We start from the raw sequence: 25087 nt of genomic DNA on the forward strand, positions 1-25087 counted from the left end.
CCCTGCTCCGGAGATGGTGGATCAGGGAAAGACTCCACACCTGACCCCACTGTCTTCACTGACAGGGTTAGGTCAGGAGAGGTGAGAGAGTATCTCTGCCCCATGGATCAGGCATCCAAGGCTGCTGCAGTGCCCAGCTGCCCGCAGGCAGGAGCTGCATTTCCTGTAGTAAACACACTGGCTTCTGCTCATGGAGGTAGGAAGTGGGGGAGGAAGGAAGTCCTTATTCTGCTGCTGGGGCACATTTTCCCATGGAAACAATGCTGTAGGTCACAGTTCTCATCCTCTCATAGTCAAGCTGCTTGTGGCCTAAATGGGCTTCTAACAGTCAGCCTGAGGACCTACCAGTATTTGTCACATTGTTTCTCTGGGGAAAATGCATTTTCAGTTTCAAACAACTAAGAAGTCAACTTTTGGGAACATAACTCAGTCATACAGGAACTATCTTTATTTTCTTAGCTCAGAAGAAATGCTGAGAACACAGAGAAGGATGGTGTCTGTAAGACCCAGATAAACAACTCAACATTAACGAGAAGGTTATTAATAGTAATAACTTCACTTTATTCTCTGGGTGGTATGAAGAGTCCAGTCCTAAAGATTTGCAGCTTGAAGAACTTGATTGCAGGTTCACCATGGTTGATTGGTCTCTAGCAACCAACACATACCAACCAAACCCAAGAGACTGCACTATAAACCAGATGCCAATTCATAAAGAACACAAGAAAAGCTGTGCTGAGTTGGACAAAAGATTCATCTGGTCTGGTATTCTCTGACAATGGCTGTGAAGTCTATGTGTTACTGTAAACCCTAGTGTGGGGCATAGTATCTGAATATAGTGTCCTCCCAATAAAATGTTTGTTGAAAACGAAGTGTTTTTGAATATTATAATTGCCCTCTATGACATAAACTTCAGAAAGGTAAATAAGAATTTCCTCCAAATATCCACTTATTTACTCCTTTTTTTTTTTTTTTTTTGCAGTACGTGGGCCTCTGACTGTTGTGGCCTCTCCCCTTGCGGAGCACAGGCTCCGGACGCACAGGCTCAGCGGCCATGGCTCACGGGCCTAGCCGCTCCCCGGCATGTGGGATCTTCCCGGACCGGGGCACGAACCTATGTCCCCTGCATCGGCAGGTGGACTCTCAACAACTGCGCCACCAGGGAAGCCCTTTACTCCTATTTTTAAAGCAACTTTCTTCTTAGGGGATCTGTTTGATTATTTTAGTTGCTCTTTTCTCTCACCTGGTATACTGACTAGGCTCTTTTTTAAGGTTTTGGGGCAGAATTAGATGCTTGACCCCAGGTATAGCTTCATTATCATTTTGTTGAATATAGGACAAAACAGTGCTTTCAGTTTTGTTTTCCATGTTTTTAGCAAGGAGGCTAAGAACTTGGAAATTATTGCTATATGACTTTAAGAAACAGTCAACAATAACTCATGGTTCTCTTTCTTGAAATAAAACATAGCTCCAAGCTCATCTTTCAAGTGTCCTTCAGACTAACAACCTAAATGCATTATCCAAAATCAGTACAGAATGAAACTAATTTGCCATACTTCTGTCCACTCACATAGCCTTGTTTATTTATCTTTACTTCAATTTAGATTGATCTGCTTGGTGTTTACTACTCTGGAGAGCTTAAGGACACCTCAGCCTAGTGACTTTTCTTTTTTTTTTTTGCGGTACGCGGGTCTCTCACTGTTGTGGCCTCTCCCGTTGCGGAGCACAGGCTCCGGATGCGCAGGCTCAGCGGCCATGGCTCACGGGCCCAGCCGCTCCACGGCATGTGGGATCCTCCCGGACCGGGGCACGAACCCGTGTCCCCTGCATCGGCAGGCGGACTCTCAACCACTGCGCCACCAGGGAAGCCCTTTACTCCTATTTTTAAAGCAACTTTCTTCTTAGGGGATCTGTTTGATTATTTTAGTTGCTCTTTTCTCTCACCTGGTATACTGACTAGGCTCTTTTTTAAGGTTTTGGGGCAGAATTAGATGCTTGACCCCAGGTATAGCTTCATTATCATTTTGTTGAATATAGGACAAAACAGTGCTTTCAGTTTTGTTTTCCATGTTTTTAGCAAGGAGGCTAAGAACTTGGAAATTATTGCTATATGACTTTAAGAAACAGTCAACAATAACTCATGGTTCTCTTTCTTGAAATAAAACATAGCTCCAAGCTCATCTTTCAAGTGTCCTTCAGACTAACAACCTAAATGCATTATCCAAAATCAGTACAGAATGAAACTAATTTGCCATACTTCTGTCCACTCACATAGCCTTGTTTATTTATCTTTACTTCAATTTAGATTGATCTGCTTGGTGTTTACTACTCTGGAGAGCTTAAGGACACCTCAGCCTAGTGACTTTTCTTTTTTTTTTTTGCGGTACGCGGGTCTCTCACTGTTGTGGCCTCTCCCGTTGCGGAGCACAGGCTCCGGATGCGCAGGCTCAGCGGCCATGGCTCACGGGCCCAGCCGCTCCACGGCATGTGGGATCCTCCCGGACCGGGGCACGAACCCGTGTCCCCTGCATCGGCAGGCGGACTCTCAACCACTGCGCCACCAGGGAAGCCCCTGTGACTTTTCTTATATGAGCCCACTTTCAAACAGTCTATGAAAAGTTTTAAGTAAGTCCCCTAGCAGTAATCCTTGAGGACTCTACTCTGAAATCAGAAAAATCCATCTGGTATTGGGGAACCAACAGTAGTCAGCAGACCTGCATACTGGCACCAGTTCTGCCACTTATTAGTTGTTAGGGTACAGGCAAGTCATTTAATCTTATCATAAAAATGCCTCTCCTCCCTTGCAGGTTTGTTCCAAGGATTTCATGAGATAATGTGTGTGAAAGCACTCTGAAAATGCTAAACGACTGTATAAATAAGTGGTGCTATTAATATCTCCACCCAGAAGCTTGCCTGTTTAAACCACGGTTTCCTAAAGTTAAGGCAGCTCTCTCTTTCATTCAATTCATTCCACAGATATTCTTTAAGTGCCTACTTTACCCAACATAGAACTTTGTCCCCATTTTCTGAGTAACTTAGTTAAGTAGGGCTTTTCTTCAACGTTTAGTATGTAAATTTGTAAACACTTTTTTTTTTTTTAAATGTAGCTTTCACTGTTTCTGTGCTTATTTATCCCTCAAAGAATTGTGGTCAAATAGTGAAACATGAGACATGCCGTAGCATGCTGCAAAGGTAGAAGGCCAGAAGAGTCTCTGCCTGCATCTCCCACAGAAAACAGGAGTGTCTTCTATGCAGCCCAGGAGAGACTAAGGGAAAGTTCAGACAGGGTACAGCTGATGGCACAGTGAGAAGGGGAGGAGGAGGAACTGTATATAACTTCTCAGATCCCAACAATCAGTATTATAAGAAATAGATTTACTTACATGAAAGCAGCTTACGGAAATCTCCTTTAGCTGGTGGCCCATTCAGCAAAGAAAAATTTCTTCCAGTTTTAGAAGCTTCTGAAGGTTTATAAATACTGTTTCCAAAGGAAATATAAAAGGCAAGTGATTCTTGGAGAAGAGGAAAAAAGACAGATTTAAAAAAATGATTTAGCTGTACAGCAGGTTATGAAGGAGGGAAAAGGAAGAGATTAAAATGATTCTTTCCCTCCTCCCTCTGTGACTCAGAGATTAATTTTAAAAATAATCTTCATCCCAGTATGGGAAGCTGAGCAAAGACTCACATCTTCACATTCCAAGTTCCATGATGGCCTTGGAGAGGAAAGGAGCAAAAGGAAGAGGGAGATAGGAAACAGTAACTATTAAAGATAATCTGGAAAAGACTTTACCTACTCAGAAGAGGTGAGATGAAATTAAAGGCAGGTCTAGGCATTTTCTGTTATCGCCCTATTCTGAAGTATGTTTTATCAGCAAGGATGAAGCCTCAACTTGTCTTTTCATTCTTACCTCCCACTAACTCTTCTGGTGATCCATATTTTACTCATTCAAATGAATTTTCATCTTTCAACACCATTCCTCTTTCTTTGTATCAGCAACAGAAGGCTTTCTTCTAGGTGTTTCCTAAGTCACATTTAATTTATGTAAGCATGTTCATTTTTTTTAAGTTTTTTTATATTTTGAAAGTATTAAAACTTACAGAAAAGTTGCACACATAGCATAATGAACTTTTTTTTAACTGACTAATTTGAGAGTAAGTTGCTGGCATGACACCTGTGGTGGAAATTGAGATGCATTGACCAGATACCCTTCAAGGAAGGACTTGTTGCTCAACTATGGGGTCAACAAGCATCTGTCCACTGTCATTCCCTTCGGGGTTGGCCTCATCTGCAGAGAGCTACCTTGCCCGAGGAGATGCCCCTTTCCCAGGTGGCCCAAATCCAAGGACTGATCAAGGGAAGGATAGAGCGGCCTGGCTATTTTGGCCCTGTGCAGGGCAACTTCAATGGGCCATTTCTGCTCAAGAGCTCCCAATGGGGTTAGTTGAGTTTATCAGCCTGTATCTCAGATCAACATCTTCCTCTGCCCAATTCTGTTTTCTTTCCTCCAACCCATAGACATGGATCTCAAGAGCTCGCCTTCATAATTATCCTGAACACTAAAGTCTGTCTCAGAGTCTGCTTCCTGGAAAACCCAAACTGCCACAGTTGGAGCCAGGAGAGATCGAGAAAGCAGATGATAAGATGGGGTTTTGAAGCTGGATCACTACCCGGCTGGCATGAGGACCTCATCACTGGTGATGGATGGAGCACAGATAGTCCCTGGCATAAGGTAACAGTACAGTTACTAACACTTTCACCAGTGGTGAATTGGGATAGTATACTAGTGAAAGAGAATGTGTTAGTTGATACCATATATGGAGAAAATAGTAACTATAAGGACAGTGGGATTGGATGGTTATTGCTTAGCTCTATTAAAGCTCTAGGAGAAGAAAACGAAAAGCTAAGAGAGTGGCTAGCAGGCAACTGAAAGCCAAGTATGAAAGCCAGAGGGTCTCTTTGGTAAAGAGGCTTTCATAACCCGCAGAGGGAGTGCAGAGAAGGCTGAGGACCAGACCACACTAAATCATCAGTGTGGCCAAGCTCCAAAGAAGGTTAAACTACTAATAAACTAGGTCTCCTAATCCAAGGACAGGGCTGTTGTTGGGAAACAATGAGACCCTGACACATGGGATGGGGACATTTGAATTGATGCCCCCCAATATCTTATATTCCCAGGTTCCTTTTGATCCTCTGAGCCTGCAGAAGTGAGCCACCCTTTTCTACTAAGAGCCATATACTCCCCTAGCTTGAGACAATGCCAGGGCCTCTTCCTGCAATACAACATGTGTCTCCTCAGGATCGTGTCCCACCAACCCTCCTGTCCACTAAATCGATAACTAGGGTTAAGTGGCAGCATAATCCAGCTGGCGGCATGCTAGGCCTGAGAAGGGAGGAAAGAAACCATATCCCAAAGGAGTGAAAAGATTTAACCAGCATGGATTGCAGGAGGTGGGGGAATACACATGGGACTAGATTCTGAGGGTACTTGATCAAGGGGGATAGAACATAAGATTCAAAAACAATTTGGATACATTCTCCCAAAATATAAGATTTATACTCTGTCAAAAGACCCCAGGAATTGGTGCAAACTTACTAGTAAGATGGCTCCTGTGAAGCATGGAAAAAGTGATGACCCATGCTAAGAGATATCAAAATGCCATAAATGTCTTGGCAGATGGTAGAGGAAAGGATTAAAACACTAAGGGAAATCAAAAATAATAAAATACCTTGGAGTAAGTTTAATAAGATGTATATACTGAAGACTACAAAACTTTGTTGAAGGAAATGAAAGAAGACCTAAATTAATGGAAAGATATTCCATGTTCATTTATTGGAAGATTAATCTCCAAATTGATCTGTAGATTCAAGGTAATCCCTATCAAAATCCCAGCTGGCTGTTTTGCAGAAATTAACAAACGGATCCTAAAATTCATATGGAAATGTCAGGGACCTCGAATAGCCAAAACAATTTTGAAAAAGAACAAAGGTGGAGGGTTCAATTCCCAGTTTCAAAACTGACTACAAAGCTATAAAAACAGTGGGGTACTGGTATAAGGATAGACATGTAGATCAAGGGAATAGAATTGAGGGTCCAGAAATAAACCTACACATTTATGGGCAGTGGATTTTCAACAAGAATGCCAAAAAAATACTATGAAGAAAGAATCGTTTTTTCCAGCAAATGGGGCTATCCACATGCAAAAGAAAGAGTTTGGACACTTATTTCCCAAAATACACAAAAATTAACTTAAAATGAATCATAGTCTTAAATGTAAGAGCTAACACTGTAAAACTCTTAGAAAAAAGTAAGTGTGAATTTTTGTGACCTTGTATCAGGCAATGGTTTCTTAGACATGACACAAAACACAGTCAACCAAAGTTGCACTTCATCAAAATTAAAAGCTTTTGTGCTTCAAAGGACACCACCAAGAAAGTCAAAGACAACCTACAGAATTGGAGAAAATATTTGCAAATCATATTCTGATAACAGTCTAGTATCCAGAATTTATATATATATATATGTAAACTTTACTCAACAGTAATGACAAATAACCCAATTTTAAAATAGACAAAAGATTTGAATAGTCATTTCTTTTTTTTTGAATAGTCATTTCTTTAAAAAAGATATACAAATGGATAACAAGCATATGAAAATATGTTCAATATCAGTAGTCATTACAGAAATGTAAATCAAAACCACAGTAAGATACCACTTCACACCAATAGAATGACTATAATAAAAAATTTTTGAAAAGAAAGAAAAAGAAGTGTTGGTGAGGTTGTGGGGAAATTGGAACCCTCATACATTGCTGCTGGGAAGGTGAAATGGTGCAGCCAATTTGGAAAACGGTGTGACAACTGCTGAAAAAGTTAAGCATAAAGTTACCATTTGACCCAGCAATTCCACTCCTATGTATATTCCCCAAAGAAATGAAAACATAACGTCCACACAAAAATTTGTACACAAATGTTTAAGGGAGCATTATTCATAATAACCAAAAGGGGGAAACAACCCAAATGTTCATCAACTGTTGAATGGGTAAATGAAATTTGCTATACCCGTACAATGGAATACTGTTCAGTTACAAAAAGGAATGAGGGGGCTTCCCTGGTGGCGCAGTGGTTGGGAGTCTGCCTGTCGATGCAGGGGGCACGGGTTCGTGCCCTGGTCCGGGAGGATCCCGCATGCCACGGAGCAACTGGGCCCGTGGGCCATGGCCGCTGAGCCTGCGCGTCCCGCAACGGGAGAGGCCGCAATGCTGAGGGGCCCGTGTGCCGCAAAAAAAAAAAAAAAAAAAGGAATGAGACTGATATATGCTACAACATGGGTGAACCTTGAAAACATTATGCTAAGTGAGAGAAGGCAGACAAAATGCCACACATATTATGTGCTTCCATTTAATGATATGTCCAGAGTAGGCAAATTCATAGAGACATAAAGTAAATTAGTGGTTTCCAGGGGCTGTCAGTAGGGAGAATAAGGAATGACTGCTAACTGACACAGGGTTTCATTTTGGGGTGATGAAACTACTCTAAAATTGTTTGTGGTGATGGTTGCCCAACCTTGTGAACATACTAAAAACCTATAAGTTGTGCACTTCAAAATGGTGAATTTTATGTATGTAATACTATCGCAATTTTTGAAAAAGGACACAGGCAAGTGGGCATGTTGGTATAGCTATACTATGTCAGGCCAGAAAACCCACCAGATGACTCTTCCATAGGAGGACCTGGAGGATACACCATCTACCAAAGCAATAAAGAATGTGCTGGTGAAAGGGCACCAGAATCACTATGAAGTTCAGTAGCGACTCTCTTTTGCAGGCTGGACTGATGATGGTAGGCGATGCTGTTATAAAACTGACTTCCTTATTAGCAATGGAGTTAATACAACCCAGAAATAATTGAACCAGGTGGCGTCACACACGTGTCAGAAACCATGTGGACGCAATTATGATAATAAGCAGCAAGATCAAAGTGGCAACCAGGGGCCCCTGACCTGCAGAGTTATGGAGATAATTAATAAAACATGGTGTCACTTGCTGAAAAATAGATGGGCAGCCAATAAGGGTACTAATCGGTTTGTACAAGCAAAAGAAAACAAAGAGGGTGTAGGGAATGGAACTATTTGGGAGCAAAGTTTTTGAATAGTATTGAAATTAAGTTGGTATTAATCTGAACAACATTGTTATAAATTAAGATGTTAATCATAATCCCAGCAACCACTAATAACTCAAATATATATATGACAGGGAAATTAAAATGTTACATTGGAAAATATCTTTTTAACACAAAAGATGGCAAAATATAGGAATAGAGGAGCAAAAAAGCTATGGCATATGGAAAAGAAGGCAAAATGGCAGTTGTAAATCCTTCAATATAAAATGACTCAGCCAGTTGATTCCCCCTTGGTCAATGACCACACCATTTCTGGCACAATGGATACTTGAAGAAAGTGGCCATGTGGCAGACATTGAGGCTATCCTGGGCCCATTAGCATGGGTTCCCACTTATCAGTTATTGCCTCTGCCAAATGTCCACCTTGACAGCAAAAGAGATCAATGCTGAGCTCCTGATATGGCACCATTCCTCAAGGAGCCCAACCAACAAGTTGGTGGCGAGTTGACTGAAAGGTAGAATGTTTCGTTCTGACAGGAATGGACAAATATTCTGGGTAAGGATTTTTTTTTTTTTTTTTTAGCGGTACGCGGGCCTCTCACTGTTGCGGCCTCTCCCGTTGTGGAGCACAGGCTTTGGACGCGCAGGCTCAGCGTCCATGGCTCACGGGCCCAGCCGCTCCGCGGCATGTGGGATCTTCCCGGACCGGGGCACGAACCCGTGTCCCCTGCGTCGGCAGGCGGACTCTCAACCACTGCGCCACCAGGGAAGCCCTGGGTAAGGATTTAAAAGTCTTATCTTCAGGCCTCACTCCGGGCTTAAACAATATTTGATCCACCAGCAGAGGACTTCACATAACATTGCATCAGACCAGGGGACCCAATTTACAGTAAAAAGATGTGAGAGTGGACCCATGACAATGGTATCTGCTGGTTGTATCACTTACTGCAACACCCTGAAGCTTCTGGCCTGACAGAGTATTGGGGTGCCATGCTGAAGGTATGGCTGACGTGTTAGCTGAGATGCAATGCTCTGTGAGTGCCATCCCCCTGGATACATTAAACACATTGAATCAAAGATCTTTATTTGGTGCTGTGTCCCCAACAGGAAGAATACATGGGTCTGAGAAGCAAACTATGGAAGTACGAATAAACCTGCTTATCATTATTCCCAATGACCCAATGGGAAATTTATGCTTCCTGTTCCTGCGATTCAGAACCCTGCAGGGTCAGAGGACCTTGCTTCTAAAAGGGGAATATTTCCACCCAAGGATACAGCAAAAGTCCCTTTGAACTACTAGCTTAAACTTCTGCTGGGCACTTTGGGCTCCTAGTATCCAGGGATGAGTGGGCTGGAAGTAGAGGAATCATCTTAGCAGGGGTATTAACCCTGATTATCAGAAGGACTTAGGTCTGTTGTTATACGATAAGGGTAGGGAAGACTGTTTTAGCACTCGGATGATCTACTTGTGTGCCTCTTGTTATTCTCTTGCCTAGTTGCAATAGTAAATGGATAATGCAGCAAGGACCTGGCGACCAGGAACCCAGACCTCTCTGGGATGTGAATCTAGATCATGACGCCATAAGTCACTGAGGCCAAGAGGAGTGGTAGCTGAGAATGAGAGGAATTTAGAAAGGATGGTTGAGAAAGGAGGCTGTAAGTTTCAATTGCAGCCCCAAGACCAGCTGCAGCAGAGAGGGCTATCGTTTGTTTGTCCTACAAGCCTTCCTCTTCTAAGTTTCCCCAGGAGGAGAGGCTCATCAGAAACCTGAAGAAGCTACTCCTCAATGCGTATGAACAATTAGATCCGGGAGCCGCACAGGGAACGAACGTGGAGATGACCCACTGAGATTTCCCTTTGCAGAGGGACTTCTTGTCCCAGCTACTTGGGGCACTGTCAGCAGACAGCCTTTAGGCTTTTGGCAGCAGAGAGCTGCCTTACCAGAGCTCACACCCCTTTGGAGACAGCTTACATCCATTAACTGATCAAGGCGTGGTTTTAAAGCCCAGCCATTTCAGCCTGGTTTGGCACAATGCTGAAGGACCGTTTCAGCCCCAAAGCTCCTCATGGGGTCAGTTCAGGCTACTGGGCTTTCCTTATATGCAGCCTGCTTTTCCTTCCGTCTAAGCCTGCTTCCTTCTCTTCTATTCCACAGGTGTCGATCCCAAAGGCACTCCCTGATAAACATCCTGGACACTAAACTCTGACTCAGAGTCTTCTTCCTGCAGAGCCTGAACTGTGAAAATGCCCTGTTATCACAAATACTTTTAGTATGTATATTTTACTAGTGAATATTCATCTAGATAACCCCAGTACAATATCAAAATCAGGAATTTAACATTGATATGTTACTGTATAATCCTCATACCCCATTCAAATTTTGTCAATGGTCACAATAATGTCCTCTGCCCAGAAATTGTGCATTGTATTTAGCTGTCTCTTCAGTCTTCAATCTTGAACGGTTCCCTAGTCTTTGCTTTACTTTCATGACCTTGATACTCTTTAAGATTACGGCCACTTATTTTTGTAGAATGTCCCTCAGTCTGGGTTTGTCTGAGGTTTTGTGATGATTAAATACAGGTTATCTTTGGTGGAACGATTAGAGAAGTGATGCCATGTTCTCACTGTATCCTATTAGGTGGCACATGACTTCAGTCTGTCGTGTCACTGGTGATGCTAACTTGATTAAGGTGGCATCTGCCTTGTAATTAAGTATTTTGTGGGGAAGTACTTTGAGGCTATGTAAATATCCCATTCTTCATAATACTTCCTAGTTATTCTTTTTAAAATTTATATCTGTATTAGCCAAGGAATGCCTACTTTATTCAGTGGACAGTAACCCATTACTGTCGTTATTTTGACACTTAGACTGTTCCACATTTGGTCACTGGAAGCCTCTTCAAGTTGGCTTCTTTATTCTCTTAACATAACTCCATCATTCTTTTGCACTTCCTTGCTTGCTGCATGAGATAGTCCAAGCTTATTTTGTACTTTTCCTGCTCCAGCCCTGGAATCAGCCATTTCCCCAAGGAGCTCTGGTTCCTTTTGGCAGAGAATGGCATTCAGAAACTAAGATCTTGGCGTTAGATGTGCTCATTGCTATTGAGGTATCAACTGTTCTTAGGCCCTTTCAGCAGACAGATCTAGGGAATATATGAAATATATGTATGTATATGTATATATGTATTTATGTATATAAATTTACATTTATGTTTACACAAACACATTTTACATCTATATTTCTATATCTATATATATTCAAAATCATGAGTTCACACTGATACCTCCAATTTCAATCCAATACCAACTAGTTCATTCTAGTTTTTTCATTATTCATATATGTAACTACCATCTCTACCAGTAACAAATGTAACTCCCATTATCCTTAGTATGACTATTATATTTCATCAATCCTCTGTGCATAAATAATCTCCTGTGATTACCCCTTCCCCCTGTGTGGACACCTCCTCATCTTGCACTGGGCTGCTGCTCTGCCTTGGGCTCCAATGCTTGGGCTTGCTTGGGCTCCAATGCCCCAAGCTGGACCATCCCCTGCACAGTCACCTTCCTCACCCTGGTCTGACTCTGACACCCTGTGCCAGATGGCCTTCCTTCAATGGATGGCCTCCTTACCCAGCTTGATCTCTGCACCCACACTAGGCCTCCTTTCTTCCTCTCCCTTCCCCCTTCCCCATGTGGATAGCTATCTTACCCTCATTGGCTTCCAACACCTTGCAACCACAGGCTAACCCTCTGCAGGGACTCCATTCTCACTATGCTCAGGATACCACACCGGTCTCCCTCTCCGTGGGGGGGACACGCTCCTCATCCCAGTCAGGCCACCCTCCACACAGACGCCCTTCTCACCTGTCTTGGGCTTTGACACCTGCACCTGGCTGACCTTTTACCTAGATGCCCTCCTCACACCTTTCAGCCACCACAGTTCCACACCCCCACCAAGGACACCAACCTTGCTTGGCTCCATGAATTGGCTTTTGGCCTGATTTGTACAGAAAGGAGAGGGAAGAGGATGGAAAGGTAGAGGAAGAAGTGGCAGACCATTAATTCATTCTTTGAAGTTCATTTTTTTAAAGTTTTATTCTATTTATTTATTTTTTGGCCATGCCGCGTGGCTTGTGGGATCTTAGTTCCCCAACCGGAGGTTGAACTGCGCCCTCAGCAGTGAATGCATGGAGTCTTAACCACTGGGCCACCAGGGAATTCCCTAAAGTTCATTTTTAATAGAATCATTTTTCTGATATTCACTTCCATTTTGGTTTGGGGCTCGATTTCTTTTTTTCTTTTTCTTTTTTCTGACTAGATTTATTTCTGACGTCATGTCTGTTAAATTCATGTTTGCCAAAAGAGCCAAAGCTGCCTGCTCAGCCCATTCCTTATCTGTGATGGCCACCATCTCCTCTACCAGAACAAGATGGCTCACACAGGTCAATACACAACAGGTTGCTCACCATTCTTTTCAGTGGGGTTTTTGGGATAATATAGATATGGTTGTGCATATTTAGAAAAAGGGTATCTTGCTTTAATACTTCCAATTTCTTTTCCCTGTTTCCTTTTTTTCTCTTCCTATCAAAACTGTTAATCTTGCTAGGTCAGTTTAAATAGAACCTCAGTTGCCTCTAAATTTCTCCTAGACTTTTTCCCATAGGAAGATACTTCAAAGGTATCTCCAGATCCCAATAAGAATGGATTATTTGCTATTCTTCAAATATGCCCTAGGCTGTTCTACGTGTGAGCCTTTATTCATGCTGGTGCTTCTGCCTGGTCTGTCATCTCATTGCTTCTCCAAAGGTTAAAGCCCTACGTCCTGCAAAGTACACTTCATATGCTACCTCCTACCAAAGTCTTTGTAAATATCCCCACCTCTGGACCCCAATAGAACTTTGTATGTATTTATGACATAGATCCTGTTCTGACATATTATCATTGCTGGGAGACAGGAAACTTGTTCCTTAGGTACAGGTACCATTCTTTTTCATTTATTTTCTCCCTGGAGGCCTTGCACATAGTAGAGACTACACATGTTTGTTGAATTGAAACATAATCAAGGTTTCTATACTTTATATTAATTTTTCTTTTTACATAGTATACTCTTCAAAACAATTAAACTCCCTAGTAGTTTTTTCTGGCATGAGACCTAAATTTTTTCCCTCATAGAAGAGAATGATGTTTAGTTTTACCATCCAAAGGACAAAAAAGTTAATGTGTTTATCTTTTTTCCAATATGATGCAATAGGTTGTATTAGTATACCAAGAGGTACAATCTAATCTCAAAGCAAATTCATATTTGCCTATGCAAGCCTATATTTTTGTCCTGCCCAAATGGTACACCATTTTGACTTTTGAAATTATTAAATATTGACATTGTCCTAGAACATATGCATTACTTTGCATAGTGAATAAAATCATATTTTCACCTGCAGAGAGATGGCCCCAATTCCTCACTCCCCACAGGAATTATGTAACTACAGTAGGAGACCGACCTGCTTCTTTTGTGTTGGTCTTAGCCTGGATTCTCATAATCTGTTCCGAAGTAGGGCAGTATCAAAAATCTAGGCTGCTTTGTCATATTTTTTTCTCCATTTAACTGTTTATTGCAAGGCCAATCATTAGATTGTAAACTCTTTGACTTGGAGTTGTCTTCCAAGTCTTTTGTATCCTTCTTTTGTAGGAGATGATAGCATACTGTAGATGTGCAATGAATGATTTCACCAAATTAGTCTTAGAGTGCTTGACTTCACTGGGCCGTCACTTCTAAGCTTGTTGTGTTCAGAAGCCAAAAATACGGACTTTTAGTGTTCTTCTCCTGCAAGTTCTTACTGCTTTTAGACCTCTGTTTATCCCTAGTGGCCTGATAGCTATTGCACCAAGTTTTTAGAGTTGGAAGTTTAATGAATTTTAAGATTCTCTCTCTATGTCATGCCTTGAAATTGGAAGAACTGAGTAGAGAAAGAAGGGTTGGGGACCATGAAGAGCTTTCCTGCTTAGAAAGAGAACTCCTTCTGACAGGTGTCTGTGGTAGGCTGAGTTATGGCTTCCCCAAAATGTCCATGTCCCAATCCCCGGACTCTGTGGATATTACCTTGTATGGCAAACAAACAACCAAAAAATTCCAAGACTTTGCAGGTATGACTGAGGATTTTAAAATGGGGAGATTATTCTGGATTATCTGAGCGGGACCTAAATGCAATTCCATGCATCCTTAGAATAGGATAACAGGAGATGTGACACATAGGAGAGAAGGCAATATGACTGTGGAGGCAGAGACTGGAGTGATGTGGCCACAAGCCAAGAGGTGCCAGCAGCCACTAGAAGCTGTAAGAGGCAAGAAACATGTTGTCCTACTGTCTCTGGAGGGAGCACAGCCCTGCTGGCATCTTTATTCAACCCAGTGAAACTGATGAACTTCTGGCCTCCAGGAATGTGAAAGGATAAATTTCTGTTGTTTTAAGCCATCAGGCTGTGTGGTAATTTGTTACAGCAGTTACAGGAAACTAATACAGTATCCTATATCTCAAATGTTTCTATATTTTCTTTTTACTGCTCCCCTTATTTAGCCTATATGTATGTATATATCCCATTTTGTTCTTTCTTTTCTTCCTGACAGATTTTTTCCTGTGGGTGTCCCTAAGAAAACAACTTTTCATACCCTTTTCAATTACTTAGATGTTGGGTTTCAAAACAATTTAATAAACATTTAGGGACCATTCACTGTGCCTCTAACATTGTTTAGAGACTTTGGGGGGACATAAAGAATAAACATAAACTCCACCGTCAAGTATCTGTAAATTAATTAAGAAACAGTTTACATAATGTTATGACCCAATGTGCGCTAAAGTACAAAGATAAATACCAAAGACAGGAAGTGCTGTAGAAATTCAGAAAAGTGAGTAACCTGTGAGGGGTATGGAGTAAATTGGGTGGGTTTTATTGAATAGGTGGATTTTGAAGGCCGGCATTCGGACAAAAGGAGAGGAGTTTAGATTTCATCCTCTGGGCAGTGATAATTCATCAAGAATTGCATCCCCACTGTTATTTCTTTTTGCAGTATGAAAGTAATCTAGGCCTTTCGTAAAACATTTCAGTGATATAAAAATTAGAATGTAAATATATCCATATAATTCCACTACTCCTGGAGAAAAGCTTTGCTATCAACTTGACATATATTCTTCCAGATTTTTTTCTGTACATATGGTAATCGTGCTTATATAATTATTACAGAAATGGGATATGCTGTAAATATTCTTTTGCCACCTGCCATTAAAGACTTTTGAGCAAAATGAAAAGGAAAATCATATTGTAAGATGATTAATCTTATGGCAACATGTATGTAGATCTCCCTACTCTGTTCTAATTACAGTATGGACTGGACTTAGGGGAGAAATGGAAACAGAAAGAGAGAGAGAGAGAGAGAGAGAGAGAAGCTAATGGCTGTTACAATAATGTGGGCAAAAAAAATTAGGGTAATGGCTATGGCAGTAACTGACAAAGTAAGAGATTGGGAAATTTTTCTATTAAGAGTTAGGATATATATATATATTTCCAGATCTTTGGCCACATAAATAAAAACTAACTACTCCTTTTAGCTTTGAGAGAGGGAAAAAGATGAAAGATTCCATTTATCCACATTTTAAGTTAGTCACATGCTCTGATTGTAGTAATAGCAATCCCAAAGGGAAGAAATTGCTTTCTAAGCAGTGACAGCAGGGCTATGTATTTTATATATAATGATGTCTTTTGTGATTATGAAAGCATTATATAATTATAAAAGCATTTGTAGAAAACATGGAAAATATTGAAAAGTAAAACAAAGAATAAAATCACCCAGAACCCCATCACTCAGCCATAACCACCATGTACATTTTGGCGTATTTTCTTTCAGACATTTTCCTGTGCAAAGGAATGCACATAAATGAAATTGAGATAATACAGGATACTTCTCTGAAACATACAATTTTTACGTGGCAGTGTCATAAACATCCTCCCATGTCTTTAAATATTCTTTTAAAAATCTTTGTTTTGTCAAATTGGCCTTTTTATTCATTTTTGTGTGGATTACAACAGTGGTGCAATTTTGTTGTAAAAAATGCAAACAAACACAGAAGTAAGTAAGGTAGACATGAAAGTCTTCTCATAATCTCACCTCCGAGGGGTATAGAGATGTGCTGGAGTCTGCTCACACTGGCTCATTAAGCTAATTGTGTGCATACATCAAGAGCTTGAAATCAGCCATGGCAGGAGTACTTACGCTGTGGACATCGGCAAACACCACCTATCAACGATTATTTTTCCCCCCTGGAAAACTGGTTGTTAAACTTTTACCAGAACATCACTATGCTATATCCTCCTAGACATTTTCTGTATATTTAAATATATATTTACATAAACATAGAAAACATCCAATTTTCTTTTTCCCCCCAGCTTTATTGATATATAATTAATATATAACGTGTAAGTTTAAACTGTATAAAGCAGTAATTTGGTACATGTGTATATTGCAAAATGACTACCACAATAATATTAGTTAACACATCCATCACCTCAAATAGTTACAATGTGTGTGTGTGTGTGTGTGTGTGTGTGTATGGTAAGCACACTTAAGATTTGCAATCTTTGCAGTTTTGAAATATACAATATGGTATTGGTTGTTTTTTGTTTTTTGTTTTTAGCAGTACGCAGACCTCTCCCTGTTGTGGCCTCTCCTGTTTCAGAGCACAGGCTCTGGATGCACAGGCTCAGCGGCCATGGCTTACGGGCCCAGCCGCTCTGCGGCATGTGGGATCTTCCCAGACCAGGGCACGAACCCGTGTCCCTGCATCTCAACCACTGCGCCACCAGGGAAGCCCACAATATGGTATTGTTAACTGTGGTCACCATGGGGGGTACATTACATACTCAGGACTTAACAAGTGGAATTTTGTACTTTTGACCATTCTCACCCACTCTCTCCTTGCTGTGTCCCCTCACCCCCAACGCTGGCAACCATCAATCTACTCTCTATGAGTTCAGGTTTTTTTTAGATTCCACATATAAGGAAGATCACACAGTATTTATCTTTCTCTGTCTGTCTTATCTCACTTGCATAATGCCTTCAAGTTTCATCCATGTTGTCTATAGCAGGATTTGCTTATTTTTTATAGCTAAATAATATTCCATTGTGCATTTTTCCACGTTTTCTTTATCCATTCATCCGTTGATGAACACTTAGGTTGTTTCCATGTCTTGGCTATTGTAAATACAATGCAATGAATATGGGGGTACAGATATCTCTTTGAGATAGTGATTTCACTTCCTTCAGATACACACCCAGAAGTGGAATTGCTGGATCATATGGTAGTTTTATTTTAATTTTTTTTGAGGCACCTCCATACTGTAGAAAACATCCAATTTTCCCATTGGCTTTGGCAATCCAACAATATATTATGCCCCTCTACTTCAAAACACATTCATCTACCTAATCCTTTCTACTTAGCACTTCACTCTGTGACTGCATTATAATTTATTTGAACAATTCTCCATTGATGGGTGTTTTGATTGGTTCCAATTTCTGGCTATTATAAACAAAGTTTCAGTGAATATTTTGTCCATATATATCTGCATATTTGTCAAGTTATTTTCTTGGGATAAATTTCTAGGCAGGAGATGTTGAATCAAAGAGTATTCCACAATTTAGATAGATGATACCAAAGTCCCTTTAAACGGTTTCTTATTTTTATACTCCCTTCACTGGTGTATGACAATGCCCTGAAAAACATAATTTAAATGATTGCATAGTATTTCAGTTTATAAATGTCTGATAATTTATTTGATCAATTTCTTACTATGGTGTTTACAGTATTTCTCATTTCTATAAACAATGTTATAACAAACACCCTTGAAAATCTTCAGGTGAATCTCTTATTTTCCTAAGATAAATTCTTTGATATGGAAGAACTACAGAGTCAAAGGTAAGAATATTTTTATGACATTTTTGTACATGTTATTAGCTTCAGGTCAGTATTTAGTACTTAAGTTTTTTTTTTTTAAGAATTTACTTGATGCTAAATAGAAAAAAAATTTTTTTCTAATGACTAATATTGTGTTTGGAAATAAAATCTTATGGCTCTTAAATAACCTTTAGGCTATTTTCCATTTAATTACTTCTTTGGGATTTTAGGCCCAGGATTCTACCCTATTCCCCCATCCAAATTTTGTTTCTGTGTTAAGTAGCAGGTTAAGTAGCAGATAAAAAGTATAACATATACATGTGTGTTTGCATGTTGGAAAGTTAAATGTATCCATACATATATATGAATCATTTTTTTAAATTAATTAATTTGTTTTTGGCTGCTTTGGGTCTTCGTTGCTGCGTGTGGGCTTTCTCTAGCTGCGGCAGGCGCTACTCTTTGTTGCGGTGCGCGGGCTTCTCATCATGGTGGCTTCTCTTGTTGTGGAGCACAGGCTCTAGGCACGCGGCCTTCAGTAGTTGTGGCACGTGGGCTCAGTAGTTGTGGCTCGGGATCTCTAGAATGCAGGCTCAGTAGTTGTGGCGCATGGGCTTAGCTGCTCTGCGGCATGTGGGATCTTCCCAGACCAGGGCTCAAACCCGTGTCCCCTGCACTGGCAGGCAGATTCCCAACCACTGCGCCACCAGGAAGTCCCTATATGAATCATTATTAACCTTACATAGTCGCACCCATTTAAGGTATGGGATTAACCCTACCTGTCATTTCCTTAATGAGTAACGAAATAAATTGCAGTCAAAGAAATGAAATCTTCACTGGACTCTTTAGGGAAATTTCACACTATGAAACCCAAGAAAAAAATCTAAATTTCCCCAGAAGGTAACAGTTACTTTATTTAAATGTATCATTTTATCAGTAGATACATAAAAATCAGAGTGCTTATAGCTGAAAAATATTTCCTTAATGTTTGCCAGTCTTAAAAGTACTGCTTTTTTTTTAATTGGGAAAAAAGAGAAAACAAATGGATATTTCTAAATATTTTTATAAGAAGTGTTTTGATTACTATCTAAAGTTAGTGTTTTTCAAATCTCTCCTTCACACCCCAAGTCAATTTTTTGTTAAGGAAAAATTGGTGAGGGTATATGTGGGGGTGTGTGTCTCATTTTGCAGAAGGAGGTCTCTTCAGGGTATACCATCACCACCTTGTGGCCTTTTGCCATATTACTGTTAAGGGGTTTAACACCATAATGCTCGTTTGCAATTGCAAGCATGAAATACAGTGTACCTCCTTTTGGTAATCCTTCTCTGGATTAGATGAAATAAACTGAGGGCCAGAAACTGCCTGCATGTAGGGTTCCCACCCTATGGTGAGATGATATCCCTGCATTTATGTTGTGTTTTCACATGGTGCTAAAACAACCAGTTGAGTAAGGAAATCTAGTGAAGAGATGTAATGAGCAGTTTTACTGTAAAGTGAAATGTTCAGTTATCTTTTGTGTTTGCCGAATCTGTTTTAGTGATTCCTTCTGATTTGTAAAAATATTGGTTGGCACGGGAGCCTGTAAATCTCCTTTTTTCTCTCTTTGGTTATATTGTTGGAGTGTTTTCTCATTTTTGTTTCAATATTCCCCCTTGCCTTTAGTACTATTTTATTATGTTCTTTTTTTTAAAATGTTTTTTTCATGCTTTTCTCTTGTAGATGATTCCTCCTTTCCCTTTGTCTCATTAATATATTTTTCCTTCTTTTCTCTCCTTCCTCATCCTTCTCATTTTCAGTTTCTTTGGTATCCTTGCTGCAGATCACTTTACTTATTCAGCGGCCTGTACTAACATCCACACCCACAACGCCCCCTCCCCCACTTGTGTCCTCCTTTCTTTGTTCCTTCTAATTCCTTCCCCCAGTAGCTGATGTTCCGGCTTTTCTAGTGCCGTGTGCACGGATCTCATCTGGTCTGCGGCTTAGGTCTTTTAAGGACACGGCTTCCTGGTAACCCTTAAACTTCCGGGAGGAACCTAAATCCTACCTATTCAAGGAAGCCAGTGCCTAAACCTAACCCTAGATTCAAGAGAAAAGGTTTCAAAAGGACAACCTTAGCTTCAGTCCTAAGAAATAGTTAGTGACTCACTATCTTTCTTGTTCATTTTTCTCAACACAAGTGCCAATTTTCATAGGAAGTATACTGGGACATTTTCCAAGCTCATATTTGCCTGTCCAAACTCTCGTTTGCATAGGGAACAGTTATTCACTAGTGCTTTGGAGTTGACATTTGAATCTTATAAAAGTTAGTTAGATTAATGATACTGAGAAGAAAAAGATTGGCAAAAGGCTGTGCTATCATTTTGAAAAACAGCTGAAATTGTATTGTGAGATGTATATTTCTGTCTTTTCTTGTCCATCTTCCACCAAAATGCAAGCTTCTGAGAAAAGACACTTGGTCTATTTTGTTCTCTGTTGTATCTCCAGTGCCTAGAATAGCTTCTGGCACAGAGAAGGCACTTAAATCCTCATCGGATGAGTGAATGTATCAGGTATTCTATTAGTTTTGTTTCCATCTCAGTCTGTTCTCTCATGGAGACTTCTGTCCTCTTGTTGCAATCTGGACCAGCATCCCTCTAGGCCTGCAGGCCTAACTATCATCTTGGTATCCTTTTGCCTGTGGCCAATCTTGGGTTTCCTGCCTCTAAACCTTTTCTATTCCTTGGTTTAGTCCTTTTTTGGTGGACCACATTCATCAATTGTACAATTTTTGAATAACTCTTCCAATTGCTATTGCTGTGTAACAAACAACCTCAAAACTTAGTGACACTCTTCCACAACACTTATTTATTATCTCCTGGTTTCTGTGAGATAGGAATGCAGGAAAGGCTCAGCTGGGCACTGGTGGCCTGCAGACTGGAGCTGGAACTGCAGGAGATCTACAGAAGCTGAGGGCTGGTCATACATCTCTATGTAGTTTGTCTGCATGGGCTAGTTGGGCTTCTTCACAGCATGGCAGCCTCAGGACTGCTGGACTGCTTACATACAGGCTGGCTTCCACTGAATCTCATTATTCTTCCCTAGTACTAAATGATAGCTTGGGGAGAATAAGATTCTAGAATGGATTATTTTCCTTCAGGACTTCGTAAGCAATTCTCCATTGTTTTATAACTTTCAGAATTGTGGAATGTCATTAAATTCCAGATCCTCTATATGTCAGCTGATTTTTCTCTCTACAAGTGTTTAGAATAATCTCTTTATCACCAGTGTTCTGGAACTTCACGTGAATCAAGGAGTAGATTTGATAAACTAACTGAAGTCTTGCTTGGTTGAATTTTAAGTTCCGCTCAATTTTATGTCCCGATAACTGGGTTTCCTCCCATTACTTCATTATTCTAGCTTGAAACATTCTGTCTGTCTTAATCTATTCTCACTATTAATAACAAAATACCAAGACTGGGTAGCTTATAAATAACAGAAATTTATTTCTCACAGTTCTGGAGGCTGAGAGGTCCAAGATCAAATAGCCAACATGATTGCATTCTGGTGAGAGCCCTCTTCCTGGTTCATAGCCAGCGACTTCTCACTGTGTCCTCACATGGTAGAAAGGGCTGAAGAGTTCTGTGGGGTCTTTTAAAAATAAGACTACTAATCCTTTTAAAATTACCTAATCACCTCCTAAAGGTCCCACCTCTAATACCATCACTTGAGCATTAGGATTTCAACATGAACTTTGGGGGACACAAACATTAAGACCATAGTACTAAGAAACCTTTCCTGACTAACTTCCAGGGATATTAATCATTTTCTGTTTCCCATTCTTCAGCACGTGAGTATAGTTTATAATTTATTTCTAAAACTTTAATTCTTCAGATGTTTTAGATATTTGTTTCATTTCCCCCAGGCTCTTCTGTATATATGAAAAAAAATCATGTTTGCTATTATTTTTATATCCCTATAGCACCCATTGCAGGGACTCAGTTAAGGCAGATAATTGAATGCTCTGCATCTTGCAAGAAATGAACTGACCCATTGTTCACTTACTGCTGTAGAGAAAGACCTCGGGACTTCTCCTTCTCTTTAGTTCAGATCAATCTGCCCCTTCTAAAAGCTAGCTCCTTCCACAAAGTACTCAGAAATAAGCCACATGATCCTCCCATGGAGTAGCAGTTTACCATAAATGGAGTGAATTTGCAGTTAATGTATTGTTTAATCAAGCTGTTGTTTTTCCTCTAAGTCTTTATGTTATACAATTTTTTTGTTGTGTTTTGCGGTACGCAGGCCCCTCACTGTTGTGGCCTCTCCCGTTGTGGAGCACAGGCTCCAGACGCGCAGGCTCAGCGGCCATGGCTCACAGGCCCAGGTGCTCCACGGCATGTGGGATCTTCCCGGACCGGGGCACGAACCTGTGTCCCCTGCATCGGCAGGCGGCCTCTCAACCATTGCGCCACCAGGGAAGCCCCCAAGATGTTATACAAATTTTTAAAACACATATTCCTGTTTTAAAACTTGGTGTAAGCATAGATTTCAGACATTTTAAAGATATTTAGTTACCTTATAAAAGTGTTTGTACACTAATTGTGTCATGTTATACTCTATTGTGTTAATCAACCTAGTTGAATCTTTGTTTTTTGACTGGGGGTATTGATCACTATTTTGAGGATCTTATGAAGGCAGAACATGGGAAAAAGACAAACTCTTAAAAACTGGGAAAAATGATAAAGCTACCCTGGAGATGTTTTATCCAGCTACACACTTAACAGATGAAATTCTCCATCCCTGAGAGCAAAGCAAGAGATTATCTTAATACCCAAAGTTAAATTAGTAAAACACAAACCCAATAGGATAAACTTCTCCATCTCTGGTAGTAAATGAAAAGGTGATTTTAACACTCTAAACATCAATGATAGTGATCTGGGTGTAACCTCAAGCAAGCAGAACCAGAAAATGATTGTGATTGATTTAGTTGAAATCTAATTGAATGAATGTATTATATCCTGTCTGAAGAAAGACAGCTTGAAGAGCAGTGGTCAGCACAAAGTATAGCAAAAACAAAGAACCAGAAGTTATTTGTTTTGCACTATTCATATGGGATAAACACATTAATTCTGCTAGTCAAGAATATGGTTAGGGTGATTCAGCAGGCCTCACTGTAATTCAATTTGTTAAGATTTAATCAATGCACTTTTTTTTTTTTTTTTTTTTTGGCTGTGTTGGGTCTTTGTTGCTACGCGCAGGCTTTCTCTAGTTGCGGTGAGCGGGAGCTACTCTTCGTTGCATTGCACGGGCTTCTCATTGCGGTGGCTTCTCTTGTTGCAGAGCACAGGCTCTAGGCGTGTGGGCTCAGTAGTTGTGGCTCGTGGGCTCTAGAGCACAGGCTTAGTAGTTGTGGTGCATGGGCTTAGTTGCTCCGTGCACGTGGGATCTTCCTGGACCAGGGATCGAAACTGTGTCCCCTGCGTTGGCAGGCGGATTCTTAACCACTGTGCCACCAGGGAAGTCCTCAATGCACTTTTCAAGGATAGTATTCCAAATGAAAATGAAACTGAATCACAATCAAATAGAATATCCTTGTTTTTCCAGTATTCCAGAAAGTTTTAACATGATCCCATCTACCTACTCTTACATCATCCACTTTATACACAATAGCTCTAGGATAACATACTCAGTCCCACTTCTTATCCATTTGAACCCTGTCAGTCACTCCTATTTGCAAAAAAAATATATCTCATAACCTCCAAACTAAAAATATACTGTTGCTTGTCCAAGATCAAAACCCTCATATTGAAAACCAACCAACCAACCAACCAACCCTTACCTGGGCTAATAAGGTAAGATCTTAACACAGGATGTACATTTTTTTAAAAAATTTTATTTATTTTATTTATTTTTGGCTGTGTTGGGTCTTTGTTGCTGCATGAGCTTTCTCTAGTTGAGGTGAGTGGGGGCTACTCTTTGTTGCTGTGTGCGGGCTTCTCACTGCAGTGGCATCTCTTGTTGTGGAGCACAGGCTCTAGGTGCACAGGCTTCAGTAGTTGTGGCATGTGGGCTCAGCAGTTGTGGCTCACAGGCTCTAGAGTGCAGGCTCAGTAGTTGTGGCGCATGGGCTTAGTTGCTCCGAGGCATGTGGGATCTTCCCAGACCAGGGCTCAAACCCGTGTCCCATGTTTTGGCAGGCGGATTCTTAACCACTGTACCACCAGGGAAACCCCAGGATGTACATTTTTGACAACTAAAAATTTAAGCTTCCTAAAAACGATCTAGTTGTTTAACATGTGCAAGTCACTTCATTTCTTTGAGCTTCTGTAAAGCAAGAGGGTTTATCTAGCACTGACCTATTATGAAAATTCTATTACTGTCAGATTTTACAAGGTACAAGTATAGCCACATTTCCTAGCAAAATTAAACTTTTTCCCGAAAAAATAAACAAGCCAATGGAACCCTCTGAATAGTGTTTCTCTAGCTGCCAGCTGCAACCCATTCGTAAATCACGAAATCAATTTAGTGGATGCACCACCTGTCAGCATTAAAAACAAGCTGAAATAGAATAAAAGAATAGGAAATCTCAGACTGCATCTTAGTAATCGGTATTGTTTTGTGAATTATTTATTTCAATTTTATACATAAAAGTGTATACCGGGTTAGGATGGGACAATTTTGATGTTTGAAATACACTGCTCTAAAGCTGCAGTTGTTAAAGAGTGGACCGAAGAAGACCCTTTTGGGTGTACGAGAGGCCCTCCCTTTCCCAATCACATACATACGTGTGTTAGGTCTGATTTTCTTCATAAGCTTCAACCAAAACCTTTCTCAAAAGATTGAATATAGAAGCAGGTATGAGAATTCATCTGTTTTCATTTGAGACAGACACTAAAGATATTTTCAAAACTAAAACAATTCCACTCAATTTTTTTTCGTTTTCTTTTAGAAAAAATACAGTCGGTTAAAATTTTTAAATGCTATTTATGTTAACCTGTTTATTATTTTTAAACGAGTTTAAAAAATTTCTGCCTTAATTACTATTACAGTAA

The 25087-nt window shown here is 40.4% G+C and overlaps 1 long non-coding RNA gene across 2 annotated transcripts; it reads left to right on the plus strand.

Annotated features, from left to right (window-relative positions):
- The first annotated feature begins 6 nt into the window (after positions 1 to 6).
- On the plus strand, positions 7 to 14843 carry LOC117197376 (uncharacterized). Of its 2 annotated transcripts, XR_007475562.1 has the most exons (3): positions 56 to 4727; positions 8700 to 8893; positions 10273 to 14843. It is a non-coding gene; the product is annotated as an uncharacterized LOC117197376 (long non-coding RNA). The 2 variants fall into 2 exon arrangements; XR_004477953.2 differs by lacking the exon at positions 8700 to 8893 and having other exon boundaries at positions 7 to 4727.
- The last annotated feature ends 10244 nt before the right edge of the window (positions 14844 to 25087 follow it).

Source organism: Orcinus orca, chromosome 2 (genome assembly GCF_937001465.1).
Source record: "Orcinus orca chromosome 2, mOrcOrc1.1, whole genome shotgun sequence".
Classification (NCBI taxonomy): domain Eukaryota; kingdom Metazoa; phylum Chordata; class Mammalia; order Artiodactyla; family Delphinidae; genus Orcinus; species Orcinus orca.